The sequence below is a fragment of the Hemicordylus capensis genome, chromosome 5, assembly GCF_027244095.1.
Source record: "Hemicordylus capensis ecotype Gifberg chromosome 5, rHemCap1.1.pri, whole genome shotgun sequence".
NCBI lineage: Eukaryota > Metazoa > Chordata > Lepidosauria > Squamata > Cordylidae > Hemicordylus > Hemicordylus capensis.
In genome coordinates, this window is record NC_069661.1 from 69,844,170 (window position 1) to 69,850,920 (window position 6,751).

Genomic DNA, 6,751 nt, shown 5'->3' on the forward strand with positions numbered 1-6,751 from the left:
GTATTCCCTGCTCAGTATCATTCGGGATCTATATATATGGGGTTCTTTTAGTCTATATACCTCTAGGACCTGTTTCTCTTTTTTACAGTGTTCTATTTCATAGATCCCTTTTGAGGCCTTTTTAAAATCATCTCTCTGTCATTACAAAAGGTATAGAATATGGAGGTTCATTTGCGGGTTCTTTCTTCCTTTTACTATTGTTACAGTCCATGGAACATTCAGCTCTTTGCCCAGGGTTTCAACATTCATTTGTTTTGGGGTTTTGTGGTTCCCCTCTAGTTCTGTGAGTCTGTATTTTTTTACCTGTTAATTTGGGTATCCCTAAGGTATGGCATACATTTTGTACCTTGTCTATGGGCTTATATAACTGAAAGGATGACTCACAGGCAGTATCTACATTTTAAGCTTCATGATCAATGTGGTATAGTTTGGGCTTAGTCTCCTTGCATTTATGATAGGCTATACCTTTAAGTTAAGTCTGTGGTTACTTTACAACAGCTGTAAAGCCTCTTTGGCTAATTACTCCTTCTGTTTATAACCTGTGAAGAGTTCTCACCAGTAAGGTGAACCTGGAGGCTTCAATATGCTTGGTAAAGTTTGAATGTATAGTAATGTTACTCTTTAATGTATACTGTTTCATGTATTTTATATCATTATTTCAGCTTGTATCAATGGGAAACAGCCCCTGATGAAGCGCCTTGTGAAACAGCTACTTATCCCCGGTTGGCTGTAGTGTGATCTCCCCTATTTGACTTGTCATCCACCATCAGTCATCATGGAGCATGTCACTTGCCTTTTCCTGTATCAAGGACTTGTGATGATTTAAGGACTTATGCTTTGTACTGTATACATCACAGAGCCAGCTGCTTGCTTGTTTTTGGTTCAAGGACTTATGACTTATCCTTATCTGGAATACATCTTGGACTCTGCCTGGATACTATATATACCATTCATCAGTTTTTCATATTGTTGTTGTTCTGTAGATTCATTGGTTCTGTATGCTGCATTTTCATGTTGAATTCAGTTATTTAATTTCTGTGTTTTGAGTGCCTTCATTTGGCCAGGCGGCTTTGTCTATTTCATAAAACTGTTCTTTGTTACATACTTCACTCCAGTCTATTCCATATCAGTTGATTGTCTTCAGTGTGTTGAGAGTTGGTCCAGTTATTTTTTTGTTCATGGGGTTTTTTTTTGCTCTTCTTTCTTTGATTCTTTGAACCCTGTTTTTTCTTTGTTTCGATTCATTTTTTAGGGAAAAGTCTGAACTACAGCACATAGGGGTATAGATACCATTATATCCAACCCCCCCCCCCAGCTATACCTCTCCTTTGACTGGGTGTAGCATTTACTGTATAAGTATTAAACCCATGTCAATCAAAATGCTCTGTCATCCAGGTTTCTTGCAACAGTAGGATATCATACTTAATTAGGATATTCATAAAACTGGAATTATATCTCTTATTGCCCCATCCAGCAATATTCCAGCAGATAAGCAATAGGTGGCACCACGACATAGAATGTCAATCCAATGGAAGGGGGAGATTTACACAACTCAGTTCCACAGGTGAGCATCCTTGTCAGGAGAGAGATTAAACACCACTGATCCTTTGCTGTCTAATTTGGTACAGACAATCTGTGAAGTGATATCTTCTTGAGGCTCGAGAACCTCTGGAACACGTAAGGAGTGTGAGGAATTTGGGCCCTCCAGGCTCTGCATCAGCCCAGAGGCTGTTGCCAGAATAACTTGGGGCTCCTCACTTGGCATAACTGGGAAGTTATTTGAAGCAGGGAGATGTTTCCTACCTTTAACTCTACAGGTGAAACTCGGAAAATTAGAATATCGTGCAAAAGTCCATTAATTTCAGTAATGCAAATTAAAAGGTGAAACTGATATATGAGACAGACTCATTACATACAAAGCGAGATAAATCAAACCTTAATTTGTTATAATTGTGATTATCATGGCATACAGCTCATGAGAACCCCAAATCCACAATCTCAGAAAATTAGAATATTACATGGAACCAAGAAGACAAGGATTGTAAATAGAACAATATCGGACCTCTGAAAAGTATAAGCATGCATATGTATTCAGTACTTGGTTTGGGCCCCTTTTGCAGCAATTACTGCCTCAATGCGGCGTGGCATGGATGCTATCAGCCTGTGGCACTGATGAGGTGTTATGGAAGATCAGGATGCTTCATTAGCGGCCTTCAGCTCTTCTGCATTGTTTGGTCTCATGTCTCTCATCCTTCTCTTGGCAATGCCCCATAGATTCTCTATGGGGTCAGGTCAGGCGAGTTTGCTGGCCAATCAAGCACAGTACACTGTATACTTTTCAGAGGTCCGATATTGTTCTATTCTACAATCCTTGTCTTTTTGGTTCCATGTAATATTCTAATTTTCTGGGATTGTGGATTTGGGGTTTTCATGAGCTGTATGCCATGATCATCACAATTATAACAAATTAAGGTTTGATTTATCTCGCTTTGCATGTAATGCGTCTGTCTCATATATCAGATTCACCTTTTAATTTGCATTACTGAAATTAATGGACTTTTGCACGATATTCTAATTTTCCGAGTTTCACCTGTAGTTTGTGCAGCTTGTACAAACTGGAGAACATCTGGCAGCATCTGGACAAGATGATCAGGGGCCTAGAGCACCTTTCTTATGAGGCAACATAACACCTATTTAGTTTAGAACAAAGATGACTGTGGGGAGACATGATGGAGGTCTATAAAATCAGTCATGGTGTGGAGAAAGTAGATAGAGAGAAATTCTCCTCCCTCTCACATAACACTAGAACCTGGGGTCATCCCATGAAATTGATTGCCAGGAAATTTAGGACCAATAAATGGAAGTACTTTTTCACACAATGCATAATCAACTTGTGGAATTCTCTGCCACAAGATGTGGTGACAGCCAACAACCTGGATGGCTTTAAGAAGGGTTTGGATAACTTCATGGAGGAGAGGTCTATCATCGGCTACAAGTTGGAGGGCTACAGGCCACCTCCAGCCTCAAAGGCAGGATGCATCTGAGTGCCAGTTGCTGGTGAGTAACAGCAGGAGAGAGGGCATGCCCTCAACTCTGCCTGTATGCTTCCAGTGGCATCTGGTGGGCCACTGTGTGAAACAGGATGCTGGAGTAGATGGGCCTTGGGCTTGATCCAGCAGGGCTGTTCTTATGTTCACCTTCAAGCCTGAGGTCTGGGCGGTGAAACTCAAAGCAGACATAAGGTTAGGGGGATAAAACCAACCCACAATTCAGTGATGAAACCATAGATTTATGCTTTTGGATTACCACAGTATAGAACCTCTAGCATATTTGCCTCCAGTTTGCTGTTATGTCCAAAGGAGGCCTTTGAATCTACACAGTGTTACTCATTGGATGTCTCTGATCTTGTCCACATCCTCAAGCTCCACTAACTGAAAACATCCCAAGGCATATCTGCTAGAACTGCCAAAACCCTGGAGTCCAAATCAGCATGGATGCAAGTGACTTTATCTGCAAACTGATCACAATGGGCTGTAGCTGGTTCCTCCCCCATTACCTGGGGGGATGTGTAGAGCAATGTCTTTGCTACAGGGACATCTCTGCTGTTCTGAAGTGAGCAGATGCAATGGAGGTGAAGAAAAATCATTTCTTCACTGCCCCCACTTCCATGGAGTAGTCCCTAAAATGGACTCTTCCTATAACATTGTTCCAGCTGTTTTCTGAGTTGTTTCATTGCCTTTAGCTCCAAGGAAGACCAAGGAGCAAAACAGGCTCCACCAAGTCAGAGAGGGTGTTTAGGAGCGACTGTTTCAGTAGCTTGGGCTGTCTCTATGGTCTAGAGATTTTCTGGGGCCTTGACAGAGTCACCAGCTATGGACACTGGAAACTCTCTGAGGGCTGTCTGGAAACCCAGAAGATCCATAAGCCTCTGGGAGTGGACTATTCTAATTGGTCCACCACCTCTACAGAGGGTTTATAGAGCAGTCAAACTAAACCCTACCAGATGATGATCTGTCCATGACAAGATAGTTAACTCCCACACCTCCAGATCATTTATTCCCTCTTCAGCAAAAACCAGATCCAGGGTATGTCCTGCCATGTGGGTAGGGCCTGATACTCCTACAAGGGGGGCCTCAGCATGAACATTGAAATCCCCCAAGACAATAAGCTTGAGGGAACCCAAAGCCACTTCTGAGACCACCCTCACCAGCTCAGGTAGGGAGACTGAAGTGCAGCGGAGTGGTCAGTTCCTCAACCAATCTTGGAGGCACACCCTCAAGGACAAACACTAGAAATTCTGAGATTGCCTAACTGGGCACCTGGAAAGGGGAGAGTTCTCATGGTTGATGACCAAAACACCCAATCCCTGACCCTCAAGGAAGGGCTGCTACAGGATCAGAAAATCTGGAGGACAAAGCTAAGAGAGATCAACCTCAACCAGTTCATCCAACCAAGTCTCCATCACATATGCCAGGTCAGCATGCTCATCCACAATCAAATTGTGGATAAGAAGTGTTTTAGCATTTACTGACCTGGCATTCAATAGCAGTACCCTAATCCTAGAGGGAATGTTGCAAGAGCTCCTTGGGGCTACAGAGTTGGGAGAAGATCCCAAAAGAGGAATAGGCCTCAATTGACTGGACCGCTCCCCCCTGTAACAGCCTGCCCAGCTCCCACCACCATATCTCCATCTGCCTGCTCCTGTGAAATCACTGTACCCAGGCCATACCTACTCTTCTGTTCTCCCAGACATATCTCCCCAGCTGAACAACCCCCAGTCCCTCTGTTTCAATAACACCAGGCCCACAACATCCTCAGTCATGCAGAAGAGCTCGATGTTGAAAACAAATGTTCCATTTGTTTTCTCTCTGCTTCCAAGGCCCTAGTCTTCTAACCTCACAGCTGGGAGCCAAAAGGTCGAAAATACTTGTGCTCTCGCCCTTCAGTTCTTGCCAAGAGGCTTGCATCTCTGGTGCAGCCTGTTCCGAAATACCAGTCACCTGGAGGGGGTGGAACAGAGGCAAACAGTCAGGGTTCTGCCCAACAGAGCTCTCTTCCCTTCCCTTCTATTCTCTTCCATTGTCTTACTTGGCAAAGAGGCACCTTCTAACGTGGTGATTCTCTTTATTTAGCAGGGGGAAAGTAACTGACCCTATCGACCTCCAGCACAGTACTTCCAGTGACTGTTGCTGGTGTCTGTCTTATGTTTCTTTTAGATTGTGAGCCCTTTGGGGACAGGGTTCCATCTTATTTTTATTTATTATTTCTCTGTGTAAACTGCCCTGAGCCATTTTTGGAAGGGCAGTATAGAAATCGAATAACTAACTAACTAACTAACTTAATAGGCACACATGTATACATGGAAGTGGCTTGCAGCAACACAGACATGTCACAAGTCTTAATGTGGGATTCCATCTTTAGAACGTGTACTTCAAATCCCTGCTCTCTTGTGCAGACTTCATAACTAAGGCTGCTGTGTTTAATGACCTGTTTCAGTAACGCTGTGCTGCATCTAATTTAGAAACATGACACCACTAATACTCAACATCCCCTTGCTTCTGATTACGTGATGCTTTTGAAAGCCCTTGGTTGGTTAGCTTTAATCAGCCTTTGTCCCCTGTTTGTGACAAAGTTAGTTGTTTCCTTCATGTTCTTCAGCAGGATAATTCAAGCTGGAAATGTCATTTCAAACATGAACCATGGATAACTGGGAGAAGAATCAAATAACCTCTTTATAGTCAACAGGTGTAAGTGTTTGCTTTTGGATGTTTGACAGCCACTGCTCCCCTTGGAATGCACACATAGTCTACACCTGAGGAAAGAGAATATGTTCTACAATGGAAAGAGTGCCTTTGATACTTATCATTTCTGAATGCCTTATTTTGATGGAATAATTACTTGTCAGATTTTCAAATTATAGTGACCTTTACAGTATTATGATAAATAGGTGTTGTTTATAACTCTCTGGTTGAGACTTCTGATTTTGCTTGCTTATGGTTATCAGGCATTTGATTACTTCTTTTAACTGTGAAACAGCACACCACTTAGCTTGAGAATGCTTTATATCCTGCACTTTCTGCTGTTAGTAGTGAGGCCGCAAAGGCTAGATGTCCCTGTTGCAGCACAGAAATCTGTTCCTGTTCAAGATTTCTGTGATTCCATACTTACTATAGAATCACACAGTGCAGGGGTAGACTGGACATGACTGGACTGGAAGCTGTTTCAGCAGCCACTTTGCAGCTAGTGGGTTCACCATTGTTGGGTGGAGCAGAGCACATGAGCAAGCACATGCACCCCTCACCATCAACATGCATCTCGTGTGCTCGCTTGAGGGTGTGGCAAGTTCTGGCCTGCTACTAATCAACCGGCGTGGCATGGTAGTGGGACACACTCCTTAATGAGAGCCCTGTGACCCAAAAAAACCAGGTGGGTTGCAGGGCTCTCATTAAGAAGCATGTAGCTAAGTATGGCAAAAGACTCCACCACCTCTGGGGGCTTTCAAGGTGGCTGGGGCTGCTGGAATTTATCCAATGGGGATCATGCCTTCACCTCAACACTCTCCTTATGAGAGTGTCCATTATGTTGTCCCTGGGTTACCATCCCCTTCTGGTGACCAAGGAAACGTTTAGGGGAGGCAAATATGTGTACCTATTCGGCTTGCTTTTTCGGGAGTCAGAGGTGAAGCCTAAGGAGAGTAATTACAGCAAGGAACATCAGGTGGTGAAAAGGAAGCCAGTAGAGTGCATGTGGA

The 6,751-nt window shown here is 43.4% G+C and overlaps 1 long non-coding RNA gene across 1 annotated transcript; it reads left to right on the forward strand.

The window, feature by feature from the left end:
• Positions 1-548: 548 nt before the first annotated feature.
• LOC128325641 (uncharacterized) lies at positions 549-1,109 on the forward strand. Its single transcript, XR_008307529.1, has 2 exons — positions 549-590; positions 663-1,109. It is a non-coding gene; the product is annotated as an uncharacterized LOC128325641 (long non-coding RNA).
• The last annotated feature ends 5,642 nt before the right edge of the window (positions 1,110-6,751 follow it).